Raw genomic sequence first — 16,967 nt, 5'->3', positions numbered from 1 at the left:
GATTCAATTTGTTTTAAATTCGGATCCAAATAAAATTCCTTTTTTAGATGTACTAATTGAAAACAGTGGAACAGGCTTTACTACAACTGTCTATCACAAAAGCACAGATAGAAATATATTTCTATCATATAAAATAAGTCATCCTGTGGCTTTAAAGAACAGTTTGCCATTTTCTCAATTTCTTAGGCACCGCCGTATTTGTTCAAGAGATGAAGATTTCAAATGTCAATCTGAAGAACTATCGACCAAACTATTAAGGCGTGGATACCCTAAACATGTGGTACGTAGAGTTTACCAGTGAGCGAAATTTAATCATCGCAAACTGTTGCTTACACAGAGAGACACTACCAAACTAACTGAGAGCAATACATTAACCTATGTCATGCAATATAATTCAAGCTCGCCCAAGGTGACGAGAATCATTAGAAAACACTGGGAGCTGATTCAAATGATACCCGCTTTGAAAGACTCACATATGCGGGTTGCGTATAGTAGGAATAAAAATCTTAAAGAGCATCTAAGCCCAGCCACTTTGCGTGATACAGCATTCAGCCACCATGAAATCAGTCCAGGGCATTTTAGATGTGGTAACTGTACGTTCTGCCCGCTTATGGAAGAGACATCCGAGTTCATTAATCCCGTGGACCATAGAAAGTATACACTAAAAACCCATTCCATGTGTGCTTCGGACCATGTGATCTCCAGTCTTAGATGTCCGTGCAATAAAATATATGTTGGTCAGACATCCAGAAAGTTGACAACCCGTTTAATTGAACACAAAAGTGCCCTACATGTGGATAAGTTTGGGTCACCTTTAGTGGCGCACTGTAAACGACATGGCCACAATTTTGATGATTTTAATTGTATAATTTTACAACCTATCTACCGGTCTAGTAGAGGAGGAGATTACCGTAGGGCACTTCTGCAGCAGGAACAGGAGTGGATTTTCCGACTTAAATCGCTGGAACCATACAGACTGAACACACGTACTGAATGGTACCATTTTTTCTATGATATTGATTCTCACAGACCTCCTTAAAAATTTTCATCCAACAATGAGAGCGTCTGACATCACTAACCGTATAAAAGTGAAGCCATGTTCGATTCACTCTTCTGCTTAGAAAGGCACGGAGGAGCTAACTAGAGCCAGTTTCAAGTACTGTGTTGCATAGAGTGTTTGACACGTTATGCTATTGTGTTATTATGAGAGAGAGTATTTCACTTTTATTCTCCATTTGCAGAAACAGCCCCGCCACTTAGGCCCTGAAGCAGTGGCACGAAACGCTGGCCTTCGTCGGCTAGTGGTGAGGGGGAGAAGAAACTTGCTCCAGCATAAGAAGTTACATGTGCCGGTAGCAAATGCGACTGAAAGATAAGTCTCCTTTCAGTTTTCACTAATCCTTATCTGTGTGTAGCCATAGTTGTTTAAACAATTGACGCAGCAGCAATGTGAATTAAAACTTTATTGCAACGAAAGCGATAGCAGCAACTAGCTACCCGTCATCGAGATCAAAGGGTGTTTTTTGGCCAATGATGAACACAGGATCACTTTGGATCCGTTTCAGCTCCAATAGATCCTGTTGATCTAGGAGCTCTGTGAGGCCATTTTTCCTTTGATATATGCACTTGTTCACACAGAGTGCAGATTTTTGCATTTTCATCACGCGGAAGTAATTGTTACTGTATAACTTGCGATTGTGGACTTCCACACCCTATACTTAATTGCGTTTACAGGGCTTACAGACAACTAGGATAGAAATGGCTTTCTAGTGAAATGCATGAGGAGTAGAAAACAGAGACAAGGAGACTTGAAATAATGAGTAACCAAAGCCAGCAAAATAAACAACAGTAAATGACGGTAGATAAAGACCTTCTCGGTCCATCCAGCCAAGATGGATTTTAACCTGAAATCCAATAGTGAAAATCAATGAAATATTTCCTTATAAAAGTAGGTCGTCTAAACCAGGGGTGTAGCTAGGTGGGGCCATGGGGGCATGGGCCCCCACAGATTTAGTCCTGGCACCCTCTACTTTTGACCCCCCCCAATGACCCTCCCCTGCCACTTTTGACCCCCTTCCAGCCATTAGGTACCTTTACTTGCAGGGGTCCCCAACCCCCACCAGTCTTACTTTTTCAGAGCCGGTCTCCGGCGCGTTCGCTGATCTGTGCTGTGAGTCCTGACATCCAGCATGTCCTGCACATTCCGAACAAAGGTACCTTGTGGCGGTGGGTCGAAAGTGGCGGGGGAGTCGGCGGCTGGGGGAGGCAGGCTAACATGTGCCCCCTCACTTTGGGCTCTGGACCCCCCTCCTGCCGAGGTCTGGCTACGCCCGTGGTCTAAACGCTGGATTTTTTTCCTCTAACTTAACTTCTTTCGGGGAAGAGTGTTCCCAAAAGCTAGAGCTGCACTGACAAAGAAGTGTCCCCGAACCCTGACCAGTTTCATCTCTTTAATCAAAGGGATACAGGGGAGGGCCTCACTGGGTGATCTTAGAGCCCCAGACAGAGCACGCCAAGTCAAAAATCTTTCAGGTAAACTCACCACAAGCCAGAGAAGGCTTTAAAATGAAGAGAGAAGCTCACAAGGAATGGATATCTCTCTCCTTCTGTGCTAGGCATGCTGCGTTATTCTAAATCACCTAACCTGTTTACAGAGATATGCAATAATCAGTGCCACATAACACTAATGCACATATGATCGTTTTTCAGATATCGACAGAGTTGCTTCACTATACAGAGTGTCAGATACATACTCCATGACACTGCCGAGAGATTAGATTACATATTGACTTTCAAGTCTAATATTGTACCCAAACTCCTCAGTCAAAGAACCAGATCTTCTAATACCTACATGATATTTTACACCTGAACAGGGATCTTACCAATCCCTTTTTTTTGAGGGGGGGTGTGGGATTCAAAGTGTTTTAAATTACATCCATTCTGGTCTAGGCCGAGAGGACAGTGTAATAGCATGTCATCAGAGAAGTGACGAAATGAAACCCAAAACACTTTACCATGTCACAAAAGAGCGTCGGAGACAAAACCCATGGGACTCGGCACTTTAAAAATCAGGGGTACGTACCCTATGTTGCACTAGAAACCTATCTATCCAAAAGGAATGAAAACTCTGGGCCACAACACCCAGCTTGCTTGGCAGGTCTATTAAACTTGATGGTGCTAAAGGCCACCCAGTTATCAGCTAAGATAAGGACTAAATATGCCTCTTAATCTGAACCTCTGCTCAGATCATTCACCTTCTCCACACCAATACCTGGCCTAAATCCAGACTGGAGGGGGCCAAGTCCTTTCTTTTCAGCAAACACATTTAATAGTGGCAAACTAGCTCTCTCTTCCTTCCCTTATGTTTGGCTCATTACTTCATTTGTTAAGAATGCTGCAGAGAAGGGCGATGAAAATGATAGCGGGGATGGGACGACTTCCCTATGAAGAAAGACTAAGGAGGCTAGGGCTTTTCAGCTTGGAGAAGAGACGGCTGAGGGGAGACATGATAGAGGTATATAAAATAATGAGTGGAGTGGAACAGGTGGATGTGAAGCGTCTGTTCACGCTTTCCAAAAATACTAGGACTAGGGGGCATGCGATGAAACTACAGTGTAGTAAATTTAAAACAAATCGAAGAAAAGTTTTCTTCACCCAACGCGTAATTAAACTCTGGAATTCATTGCCAGAGAACGTGGTGAAGGAGGTTAGCTTGGCAGAGTTTAAAAAGGGGTTAGACAGTTTCCTAAAGGACAAGTTCATAAACCGCTACTAAATGGAGTTGGGAAAAATCCACAATTCCAGGAATAACATGTATAGAATGTTTGTACGTTTGAGAAGCTGCCAGGTGCCCTTGACCTGGATTGGCTGCTGTCATGGACAGGATGCTGGGCTCGATGGACCCTTGGTCTTTTCCCAGTGTGGCATTACTTATGTACTTATGTACTTATTAATATTCAGTATTTATAGAGAACATATTAACCCCCGAAATTCTATAAATGGTGCTTAAAATGGTGTCTTTTCAGTTGCTGGACCTATACGTTGGCCATCTGAGAATGACTGATCATCTTCAACATTTTAAAAGATTCCTGAAGACTCATTGCTTTTTAAGAGCTTTCCTGGAGGAATGAGGTATATTTTATTGGCTGTGACTTGATTTATGTTTTGATTTATTTATTTAACGTTGTTTGTCCATGTTGCTAAGAGTGTTGTTCTCTGATCTGTCTTTTGTTTATATTGATATTATGTATGTACAATTGTTATCCACTTTGGGTTATAGTGGGATATAAATGTAAAAATAAATACATTATTATTATTATTATTAGCATTTGTATAGCGCTACCAGACGCACGCAGCGCTGAACACCTGACACAAAGAGACAGTCCCTGCTCAAAAGAGCTTACAATCTAAATAATACAGACAGACAAGACAGTTACGGGTGAGGGAAGTAATGGGTGAGAAGGAAGGAAGGGACAAGGGGAGGGCAATTGAGTAGTGGCTAGGAGCTAAAAAGCAGCAGTGAAAAGGTGGGTTTTCAGCATAGATTTGAAAACAGGTAGAGATGGAGCTAGACGTCGTCAAGTCGCAGGAGGAATGTGAACGATTACAGGAGGACCTTGCGAGACTGGGAGAATGGGCGTGCAAGTGGCAGATGAAGTTCAATGTTGACAAGTGCAAAGGGATGCATGTGGGTAAGAGGAACCCGAATTATAGCTACGTCTTGCAAGGTTCCGCGTTAGGAGTTACGGATCAAGAAAGGGATCTGGGTGTCGTCGTCGATGATACGCTGAAACCTTCTGCTCAGTGTGCTGCTGCGGCTAGGAAAGCGAATAGAATGTTGGGTGTTATTAGGAAGGGTATGGAGTCCAGGTGTGCGGATGTTATAATGCCGTTGTATCGCTCCATGGTGCGACCGCACCTGGAGTATTGTGTTCAGTACTGGTCTCCGTATCTCAAAAAAGATATAGTAGAATTGGAAAAGGTACAGCGAAGGGCGACGAAAATGATAGTGGGGATGGGACGACTTTCCTATGAAGAGAGGCTGAGAAGGCTAGGGCTTTTCAGCTTGGAGAAGAGACGGCTGAGGGGAGATATGATAGAAGTGTATAAAATAATGAGTGGAATGGATCGGGTGGATGTGAAGCGACTGTTCACGCTATCCAAAAATACTAGGACTAGAGGGCATGAGTTGAAGCTACAGTGTGGTAAATTTAAAACGAATCGGAGAAAATTTTTCTTCACCCAACGTGTAATTAGACTCTGGAATTCGTTGCCGGAGAACGTGGTACGGGCGGTTAGCTTGACGGAGTTTAAAAAGGGGTTAGATAGATTCCTAAAGGACAAGTCCATAGACCGCTATTAAATGGACTTGGAAAATTCCGCATTTTTAGGTATAACTTGTCTGGAATGTTTTTATGTTTGGGGAGCGTGCCAGGTGCCCTTGACCTGGATTGGCCACTGTCGGTGACAGGATGCTGGGCTAGATGGACCTTTGGTCTTTCCCAGTATGGCACTACTTATGTACTTATGTACTTATGTATAGGTCCAGGAAGTCTATTCCAGGCATAAGGTGCCGCGAGAGAAAAGGAGCGAAGCCTGGAGTTAGCAGTGGAGGAGAAGGAGGACGACAAGAGAGACTTGTCCAGTGAGCGGAATTCACGGGGAGGAATATAGGGAGAGATGAGAGCGGAGAGGTAATGGGGGGCTGCAGAGTGGATGCATTTAAAGGTCAGTACGAGAAGTTTAAACTGAATGCGGAAGCGGACAGGGAGCCAGTGAAGTGACTTGAGGAGTGGGCTAGTATTAGAACTGTACACATCTGACAGCACTGCAGAACAACCGTGTAAAAGAAATATGATAAATGTCAATACGATACAAACAGGGTAGAACAGTCAAATAACATAGATAGAATACGATGTCAGAATAATACCAATGAAACACCTAATAAGCAACACATTACAACATTCAAATAACATAGGTACAATATTTATTTATTTATTTATTGTATTTGTACCCCACATTTTCCCACCTTTTTGCAGGTTCAATGTGGCTTACAGAGTATGGAAATGAGAACGTCGCTACATGATTTGAAGGAAAAAAAAAAAAAAAAGAGAGTCAATCATAGGCTGAGGTGGAAGAGGAATTCAGATGGAAAGGTGTTAGGTAAGGACGTGTGAGAGGTGTCTTAGGTGTACTTGGGTAGATTAAGGAATGATTTGTTTCATTGAGGGTGACTTTTATAGGCTCTGTTGAAGAGATGTGTTTTCAGGGCTTTGCGAAAGCTTGTTAGATTGGTTATGGTTTTCAGCACCATGGGTAGTGCGTTCCAGGACTTTGTGCTTTTATACGCAAAGGTAGTAGCATAAGCCTGTTTGTATTTCATTCCTTTACAGCTGGGGAAGTTCAGGTTGAGGAATTTGCGGGCCGATCTTTTGGCATTCCTGGGCGGTAAGTCCACTAGGTTTAGCATATAGAGTGGGGCATCTGCCTGAATGATTTTGTGTACAGTCGTGCAGATCTTGAACTCAATTCGTTCCTTGAGCGGGAGCCAGTGTAGTTTCTCTCTGAGGGGTTTCGCACTTTCGTATTTAGATGTTCCAAAAATGAGTCTGGCTGCGGTGTTCTGGGCTGTCTGGAGTTTTTTGATGGTCTGTTCTTTGCAGTCTGCGTATAGAGCGTTACAGTAGTCCAAGTGGCTTATTACCAGTGACTGTACTAGGGTGCAGAAGATGTTTCTTGGGAAGAAAGGTTTTATTCTTTTGAGTTTCCACATCGATTGGAACATTTTTTTCATCGTGTTCTTCGCCTGGGTGTCGAGAGTGAGGTTTCGGTCAATGGTGACTCCAAGGATTTTCAGATTTTCTGAGATAGGAAGTGTGCAGTAGGGTGTGGTTATTGTAGGGTAGTTGTTTGTATTGTATTGGGAGGTGAGAACTAGACATTGAGTTTTTTCTGCGTTGAGTTTTAGCTTGAATGAGTCCGCCCAAGAGTGCACAGTCTGGAAGCTCTGGTTGATCTCGTTGGTTATTTCATTTAAGTCGCTTTTGAACAGGATATGGATCGTAACATCATCGGCATATATGTAGGGGTTAAGGTTTTGGTTAGCTAGGAGTTTGGCTAGTGGTATCATCATTAGGTTGAAGATAGTTGGTGAGAAGGGGGATCCTTGGGGAACTCCGCATTCTGGTCTCCAAGGTGGTGATCTAAATGCTTTTCTACAATACAGTTTACCATGAAGGCAGGAGCCAAGTGCACATATATAGATGGGGACAAGATGGGTGATACAGAGGCATCCTAGAATGCTTGTTACAGAATACACTTCAGCGCCAATTTTTTTTGGTGTTGAATTTTCAGCACCATGTATTAAATCCAGCCCTGTATGTAGATGTGAAATGTTGGTGCGTGTCAGAATGACGCTCTGTATATGTGAGATGCTTATGTGTGTGTGAGATGCTGGTGTGTGTGAAATAGTGGTGTGTAGATGTAAGATCCTTGTGTATAGATGTGAAATTCTGGTGTGTAGATGTGAGATGCTGGTGTGTGTGAGATGCTGGTGTGTGTGAAATAGTGGTGTGTAGATGTAAGATCCTTGTGTGTATGTGTGAGATGCTGGTGTGTAGATGTGCATTACTGGTGTGTACATGTGAGATTCTTGTGTGTATGTGTGAGATGCTTGTGTGTAGATGTGAAATGCTGGTGTGTAGATGTAAGATGCTTGTGTGTACGTGTGAGATGCTGGTGTGTGTGAGTATGAGACTGTATATGTGAGATGCTTGTGTGTATGTGTGAGATGCTAGTGCATGTGAGTATGAGGCTCTGTTTGTGTGAGATGCTTGTGTATAGATGTGAAATGCTGGTATGTGTGAGATGCTTGTGTGTAGATGTGAGATGCTGTATGAGATGTTTGTGTGTATGAGATGTTTGTGTGTAGATGTGAGATGCTTGTGTGTATGTGTGAGATCCTGGTGCGTGTATGAGGCTCTGTATGTGTGAGATGCTTGTGTGTAGATGTGAGATGCTGGTGTGTGTGAGATGTTTGTGTGTAGATGTGAGATGCTGGTGTGTAGATGTAAGATGCTGGTGCGTGTGAGTATGAGATTGTATATGTGAGATGCTTGTGTGTATGTGTGAGATGCTGGTGCGTGTGAGTATGAAGGCTCTGTATGTGTGAGATGCTTGTGTGTATGTGTGAGATGCTGGTGTGTATGTGTGAGATCCTGGTGCGTGTATGAGGCTCTGTATGTGTGAGATGCTTGTGTGTAGATGTGAGATGCTGGTGTGTGTGAGATGTTTGTGTGTAGATGTGAGATGCTGGTGTGTAGATGTAAGATGCTGGTGCGTGTGAGTATGAGATTGTATATGTGAGATGCTTGTGTGTATGTGTGAGATGCTGGTGCGTGTGAGTATGAAGGCTCTGTATGTGTGAGATGCTTGTGTGTATGTGTGAGATGCTGGTGTGTATGTGTGAGATCCTGGTGCGTGTATGAGGCTCTGTATGTGTGAGATGCTTGTGTGTAGATGTGAGATGCTGGTGTGTGTGAGATGTTTGTGTGTAGATGTGAGATGCTGGTGTGTAGATGTAAGATGCTGGTGCGTGTGAGTATGAGATTGTATATGTGAGATGCTTGTGTGTATGTGTGAGATGCTGGTGCGTGTGAGTATGAAGGCTCTGTATGTGTGAGATGTTTGTGTGTAGATGTGAGATGCTGGTGTGTAGATGTAAGATGCTGGTGCGTGTGAGTATGAGATTGTATATGTGAGATGCTTGTGTGTATGTGAGAGATCCTGGTGCGTGTATGAGGCTCTGTATGTGTGAGATGCTTGTGTGTAGATGTGAGATGCTGGTGTGTATGTGAGAGATCCTGGTGCGTGTATGAGGCTCTGTATGTGTGAGATGCTTGTGTGTAGATGTGAGATGCTGGTGTGTGTGAGATGTTTGTGTGTAGATGTGAGATGCTTGTGTGTATGTGTGAGATCCTGGTGTGTGTATGAGGCTCTATATGTGTGAGATGCTTGTGTGTAGATGTGAGATGCTGGTGTGTATGTGTGAGATCCTGGTGCGTGTATGAGGCTCTGTATGTGTGAGATGCTTGTGTGTAGATGTGAAATGCTGGTGTGTATATGTGAGATGCTGGTGCGTGTGAGTATGAAGGCTCTCTATGTGTGAGATGCTTGTGTGTAGATGTGAGATGCTTGTGTGTATGTGTGAGATGCTGGTGCGTGTGAGTATGAAGGCTCTGTATGTGTGAGATGCTTGTGTGTAGATGTGAAATGCTGGTGTGTATATGTGAGATGCTGGTGCGTGTGAGTATGAAGGCTCTGTATGTGTGAGATGCTTGTGTGTATATGTGAGATGCTGGTGCGTGTGAGTATGAAGGCTCTGTATGTGTGAGATGCTTGTGTGTATGTGTGAGATGCTGGTGTGTATGTGTGAGATCCTGGTGCGTGTATGAGGTTCTGTATGTGTGAGATGCTCGTGTGTAGATGTGAGATGCCGGTGTGCATGTGTGAGATGCTGGTGTGTGTGAGTATGAGGCTCTTTGTGTGTGAGATGCTTGTGAGTAGATGTGAAATGCTGGTGTGTGTGAGACTCTTGTGTACCTGTAGTTCATTAATTCTCTTTCCATTTCTCTACTATGTTTAAATGCAGTATTTTTTTGTATGTGAACTTCCTTGATAGTTTGTACGTGGTTCACATCAATAAAGCTGAACTTAAACTTGTGAAGGTGCTTGTTTTAGTGGGTAAGACTATATATTTAGGCTGCTTGAAAGAACTTATTTTGGTTTTGTAATAATGAAGGAGGCATCTCATTCCTGTAATTTTAAATGTTCTCTGTAGTTCTTCTCATAAATACTGTGGGAACGGATGCCCTGTACAACCATCTGCTTGACCAAATGTAACAAGCGTTTCCAAAGGCACATCAGGGCCCTGCACCCACCAGCTACACAAGTCACAGGATTCAGTCAGGAAGCAAAGAACCCCTCCAAGAACAAGATCCAGGTTAAACCAGCTTCATTTCCTGCCTCCACATCCCTTTAAGGAACTTTCTGTAGCGGGGGGGGGGGGGGGGGGGGGGGGGGGGCAGCCTCGGGCCCGTCCTGGGCTCCTCACTTAGGGTAAAGAGACCTTGTGCAGGGAGGCTGACAGGATCTCAGTCTTGGGTCTGTGGAATGCAGGTGCGTTCCTCCTAGTCTGATGGAATCCCCCAGCCCCAGATCTGTGGGACACTTACGGGATTCCCCAACTCCCGTCTGTGAGGCAGTTACACAGGATTCATATAGGTGGAGTAGTGGCCTAGTGGTTAGGGTGGTGGACTTTGGTCCTGAGGAACTGAGTTCGATTCCCACTTCAGGCACAGGCAGCTCCTTGTGACCAGGGGCGTAGCCACGGGTGGGCCTGGACGGGCCCAGGCCCAGCCAGTTTCCCTCCAGGCCCGCCCAGCCCCGGGTGTCAGCAGGTGCGGAGGGGGGTGCTCTGCTGGTGCTGCAGTCCCCACCTGCCTACCAGCTCCACGATCGACGAGCAGACGACCCTCGTCTTCCATCCGGCATCGAGTCTTAAAAAAAAAAAATAAGCCCAGAGAAACGCCTCTCGTCTGCTGTGCACTGCTGTAAAGCAAGCAGCAAATCGTCTCGTCGGTCCTTCCTTCACTGTGTCCCGCCCTCTGATGTAACTTCCTATTTCCGCAAGGGCGGGCACAGTGAAGGAAGGACCGACGAGACAATTTGCTGCTTGCTTTACAGCAGTGCACAGCAGACGCGAGGCGTTTCTCCGGGCTTTTTTTTTTTTTTTAAGACTCGATGCCGGATGGAAGACGAGGGTCGTCTGCTCGTCGATCGTGGAGCTGGTAGGCAGGTGGGGACTGGGTCGTGCAGGGGGGCTCAGATGGGATGTCGGGGTGGGGAGGACATCAGACTCACAGAAGCAGAAGCCTGCGCGGCCACATTGGTGATCTGCAAGGGCCGACTTCTACATGGAATGTTGCTAGTGGAATAGCAACATTCCATGTAGAATCTCCAATAGTAGCAACAGTGGAGGAGTGGCCTAGTGGTTAGGGTGGTGGACTTTGGTCCTGAGGAACTGAGTTGGATTCCCACTTCAGGCACAGGCAGCTCCTTGTGACTCTGGGCAAGTCACTTAACCCTCCATTGCCCCATATAAGCCGCATTGAGCCTGCCATGAGTGGGAAAGCGCGGAATACAAATGTAACAAAAATAAAATAAATAAACCCAAAAAAGAAGAAAGGCACAAGGTTGTTAACTGACAAAACAACTACTCCAGTATTCTGAATAAATGGAAGAAAAAAGACCTCAGAGACCACTGCTGTGAACCATTAAAGAACACAGTGAGGGGCCAGGGTTCGTAGTGCACTGGTCCCCCTCACATGCCAGGACACCAACCGGGCACCCTAGGGGGCACTTGTAAAAAGTAACAAAAAAAATTAAAATACCTCCCAAGTCCATAGCTCCCTTCCCTTGGATGCTGAGCCCCCCAAATCCCCCCCAAAACCCACTCCCCACAACTCTACACCATTACCATAGCACTTATGGGTGAAGGGGGCACCTAGATGTGCGTACAGTGGGTTTTGGGGCCGGTTTGGAGGGCTCCCATTTACCACCACAAGTGGTAAGAGAAACCCGAATTATAGCTACGTCTTGCAAGGTTCCGCGTTAGGAGTTACGGATCAAGAAAGGGATCTGGGTGTCGTCGTCGATGATACGCTGAAACCTTCTGCTCAGTGTGCTGCTGCGGCTAGGAAAGCGAATAGAATGTTGGGTGTTATTAGGAAGGGTATGGAGTCCAGGTGTGCGGATGTTATAATGCCATTGTATCGCTCCATGGTGCGACCACACCTGGAGTATTGTGTTCAGTACTGGTCTCCGTATCTCAAAAAAGATATAGTAGAATTGGAAAAGGTACAGCGAAGGGCGACGAAAATGATAGTGGGGATGGGACGACTTTCCTATGAAGAGAGGCTGAGAAGGCTAGGGCTTTTCAGCTTGGAGAAGAGACGGCTGAGGGGAGATATGATAGAAGTGTATAAAATAATGAGTGGAATGGATCGGGTGGATGTGAAGCGACTGTTCACGCTATCCAAAAATACTAGGACTAGAGGGCATGAGTTGAAGCTACAGTGTGGTAAATTTAAAACGAATCGGAGAAACTTTTTCTTCACCCAACGTGTAATTAGACTCTGGAATTCGTTGCCGGAGAACGTGGTACGGGCGGTTAGCTTGATGGAGTTTAAAAAGGGGTTAGATAGATTCCTAAAGGACAAGTCCATAGACCGCTATTAAATGGACTTGGAAAAATTCCGCATTTTTAGGTATAACTTGTCTGGAATATTTTTACGTTTGGGGAGCGTGCCAGGTGCCCTTGACCTGGATTGGCCACTGTCGGTGACAGGATGCTGGGCTAGATGGACCTTTGGTCTTTCCCAGTATGGCACTACTTATGTACTTATGTACTAATAGGTAGGGGGGGATGGGCCTGGGTCCACCTGGCTGACGTCCACTGCACCCACTAACAACTGCTCCAGGGACCTGCATACTGCTGTGATGGAGCTGGGTATGACATTTCAGGCTGGCATACAGGCTGGCAAAAAAAGTTTTTTAAGTTCTTGTTTTTTGGTGGGAGGGGGTTAGTGACCACTGGGGGAGTCAGGGGAGGTCATCACCGATTCCCTCTGGTGGTCATCTGGGCAGTTGAGGCACTTTTTGGGGACTTGTTCGTGAAAAAAAAAGGGTAAAATAAAAGCGGCCCAAATTCTCGATTCTGCCGCCCTTCTTTTTTCCATTATCGGCCGAGCGTGCCCATCTCTCCTCGGCCGATAAACATGCCCCAGTCCCACCTTCACCACGCCTCCGACACGCCCCCGTCAACTTTGTTCATTCCCGCAACAGACTGCAGTTGGAGGCGCCCAAAATCGGCTTTCGATTATACCGATTTGGGCGCCCACGGGAGAAAGGCGCCCATCTCCCAATTTGGGTCGAAATATGGGCGTCTTTCTCTTTCCAAAATAAGCTGGAGTGTCTTCTTGGTTGCAATCCCAATCATAGGTCAGAAAAAACCTCCAAAATCACTAAATTCTATTTAGTTTGTTTTTAATATATTCTTTTGCTTATATTATTCACTTTTGCACAATCTTCCAAATAAATGCTTAAGCCAATTATAACCATTCGCCCATGTTGATTAAATTGAAAATTCTATCTTATAGACAGAACAGCCGGCTCTTATCTTTTGGCTCCTAAAGGAACCTGTTTCACCTGGCTTCATCGGGGAGTCATACCTTGTGCAGGCTTGATTTCAAATTTTGCTTAATGACACCTACAGCTCTCAGCGATTCAACATGGCACTGCGTTCTCTAACCTGTTTTGGGTTGAGACCTGTATGATTTGTGATATTGTTTTTTTGGTCTCACATATCTTTTTTGATAGTGTTAGCATGAAATACACTTACAGGATTCCCCAGGCCCAGATCTGTGGGACACTTACGGGATCCCCCAGTTGCCATCTGTGGGACACTTAGGGGATTCCCCATTCCCAGTTCTGTGGGACGGGATCTCCCAACTGCCATCTGTGGGACAGGATTCTCCAGCCCCAGATCTGTGGGACACTTACGGGATCCCCAATTCACAGTTCTGTGGGACACGATCTCCCAACTGCCATCTGTGGGACACTTACAGGATTCCCCAGCCCCAGATCTGTGGGACACTTATGGGATCCCCCAGTTGCCAACTGTGGGTCCCAGTTCTGTGGGACGGGATCTCCCAACTGCCATCTGTGGGACACTTACAGGATTCCCCAGCCCCAGATCTGTGGGACACTTACAGGATCCCCCAGTTGCCATCTGTGGGACACTTAGGGGATTCCCCATTCCCAGTTCTGTGGGACGGGATCTCCCAACTGCCATCTGTGGGACAGGATTCTCCAGCCCCAGATCTGTGGGACACTTACGGGATCCCCCAGTTGCTATCTGTGGGACACTTACAGGATTCCCCATTCCCAGTTCTGTGGGACGCGATCTCCCAACTGCCATCTATGGGACAGGATTCTCCAGCCCCAGATCTGTGGGACACTTACGGGATCCCCAATTCACAGTTCTGTGGGACACGATCTCCCAACTGCCATCTGTGTGACACTTACAGGATTCCCCAGCCCCAGATCTGTGGGACACTTATGGGATCCCCCAGTTGCCAACTGTGGGTCCCAGTTCTGTGGGACGGGATCTCCCAACTGCCATCTGTGGGACACTTACAGGATTCCCCAGCCCCAGATCTGTGGGACACTTACAGGATCCCCCAGTTGCCATCTGTGGGACACTTAGGGGATTCCCCATTCCCAGTTCTGTGGGACGGGATCTCCCAACTGCCATCTGTGGGACAGGATTCTCCAGCCCCAGATCTGTGGGACACTTACGGGATCCCCCAGTTGCTATCTGTGAGACACTTACAGGATTCCCCATTCCCAGTTCTGTGGGACGCGATCTCCCAACTGCCATCTATGGGACAGGATTCTCCAGCCCCAGATCTGTGGGACACTTACGGGATCCCCAATTCACAGTTCTGTGGGACACGATCTCCCAACTGCCATCTGTGTGACACTTACAGGATTCCCCAGCCCCAGATCTGTGGGACACTTATGGGATCCCCCAGTTGCCATCTGTGGGTCCCAGTTCTGTGGGACGGGATCTCCCAACTGCCATCTGTGGGACACTTACAGGATTCCCCAGCCCCAGATCTGTGGGACACTTACAGGATCCCCCAGTTGCCATCTGTGGGACACTTAGGGGATTCCCCATTCCCAGTTCTGTGGGACGGGATCTCCCAACTGCCATCTGTGGGACACATACAGGATTCCCCAGCCCAAGATCTGTGGGACACTTATGGGATCCCCCAGTTGCCGTCTGTGGGACACTTATGGGATTCCCCATTCCCAGTTCTGTGGGACGGGATCTCCCAACTGCTATCTGTGGGATACTTACGGGATTCCCCAGCCCCAGATCTGTGGGACACTGCGTTTTGAAACAGGATGGCAGGACTGGTACAAGGTTTATAGCCTGCTGTCGTTAGATCTAAAATGTGTCAACTATGTCTATAGGCTGTCATCACTCCGTAATGTAACATGTACTAAATGAAAAATGTAAGCCACATTGAACTGAAACCTGTTTTTGGATAATTGTGGGATATAAGAACGAATGAATGAATAAATAAATAAATAATCCCCACAGCCCTCTGCTAACCTTTGGGTCTCCATCTAGCCTGGAGATGCCACCTTACCCAAGGTCAACTGAACAGGCTGATTTGCTCCTGATATACAGGGGGAGACATCGTTCAGAATTTTCCCTCAGGAAATTAATGAGACAATGACAGCTACAAATCCCTGCATGCACTGGGGCAAAACCTGGATCAGATTTACCTGTTTGGCTGACCTGGAGTCAAATGGCAACCCTTTTCCATCGCCTCCGCCCTTTTAGCCGTCTTCCCTTCCCTCCTGATCTCTTCCACTTCTTTGGCTGTGCCTTCCCCCGGTCTTCCACAACCATTTCAGGAAGTGGCCTTTGTAACTCTGTGGTAGTTCCGATGATGTCTTAATAATTAATCAAGTTCAATCGACGCACCCAGTGCAACAGAGCAAAGAAGAGCAATTAATACTTCAAGATTCTCCAAATATCAAGGGAACAAACCCTCGAAACTGTGACACGGGTTTTCTTTCTGCTGGTTAGAATGGCCCTTCCTTCCTCCTCAGGGCAGAATGATGCCTGTATCACACACCCATAGGAGTCAACTTTTCAAAATTATTGGGGGTGCTACGCCCAGTGGAAATAACCCCTCCCTGGACACATACAAGGAATTTTCTCAATATTGGGGGTGCTCGAGCACCCACAGAGTCGGCTCCTATGTCACACACCACACAGAAGGCAACTAGGGGTATGGGGAGACGTGTTGTGTTCTGATCATGATTTGTTAGAGGTCCATCTATCCAAGAGATAGACATTTTCAGTAGATTCTGATCCTGCTTCCAGCCTTGTCACATCATATGGCCTCTCTCGGATGTCACTGAGTCTGGAACTCAGCTCTACCCTCTGAGATGAAAGTCCAGCGCCACCCTGTAAGTCTGTGCCACTTCAGGACTGGCCCACGCAACAAGTGTATAAGCCCACTGTTGTAACACTGTCTAGTACCCGAGCTCTGCAGTGCAAGATGTGCAAGGGAGGATGGGTGCAAATCACTTCCGAGGACCCAGAATTTAAAGAGCTTGATGTGCCCAAGTCAGGATAGAACAGTCACTGCATCCTTATGTCAATCACTGCCAGATGTTACCTGAATAGCTAGTCTCAGCACAGGGAGACACACACACACACACAGCTCATCTTCCCTGCAGGGTGACAGTCGCCATGCTGCCCATTTTTTGCGGTGGCATCACCCTGAAAAGAACCACTAGGAATAGTGAAAGTCAAAGAAATGTCACTGGGCAGTGACTCAGCAGGTTGAAAGGTGTGTGACACACACACACACACAGACTAACACCAGGTGCACAACCTGTGTGCATTAGCTGAGTGATGTTTTCAGTCCTACCTTCCTCGCTGTATCTGCTTGTGTGCCAGGATCTCTTCTCTGCAGAGCAGACACCTGGGAGCCGCCTCGTACCTGTGTGGCACAGCTCTCCTGCCAGAGAGAGTGACCTTTGTCCCCACCTCCTCTCGGCACTGGGTAGGTCCTGTGTTCCCATATAAGGGCAGCGGGATACACAGACGTAGGGGCAGGCTGAGCTCAGGAGCTCTCTCCTCTTGTCCCTGGAGATGTACATTCTCACTTAATTGCCTCATCAGATTAACTGCTGCTTACTTAAAAAAAGAAAAACATGTATTTTCACTCTGCACACCTAAGCTGAAGAACCGGCATTTGCAAATAGAAATGTCACACTGCAGGGTCTACAGACATAGTAACATAGTAGATGATGGCAGA

At 46.4% G+C, this 16,967-nt stretch overlaps 1 protein-coding gene across 2 annotated transcripts in view; it reads right to left on the bottom strand.

The window, feature by feature from the left end:
* The window catches only part of VIL1 (villin 1), a 124,640-nt gene extending 107,979 nt beyond the window's left edge, over positions 1 to 16,661 (bottom strand). The window contains exon 1 of one of the 2 annotated variants that reach the window (XM_030209556.1): positions 16,578 to 16,661. The gene's annotated coding sequence lies outside the window, so the exon portion shown is untranslated. Of the gene's footprint in view, positions 1 to 15,417; positions 15,515 to 16,577 lie in introns of those variants that run through there. The other variant, XM_030209558.1, reaches the window with a different exon arrangement.
* Positions 16,662 to 16,967: the final 306 nt, after the last annotated feature.

Source organism: Microcaecilia unicolor, chromosome 7, assembly GCF_901765095.1.
Source record: "Microcaecilia unicolor chromosome 7, aMicUni1.1, whole genome shotgun sequence".
NCBI classification, from domain to species: Eukaryota; Metazoa; Chordata; class Amphibia; order Gymnophiona; family Siphonopidae; genus Microcaecilia; species Microcaecilia unicolor.
Note: the sequence above shows the minus strand (reverse complement) of the source record. Positions and strands in the feature narration are given on the sequence as shown.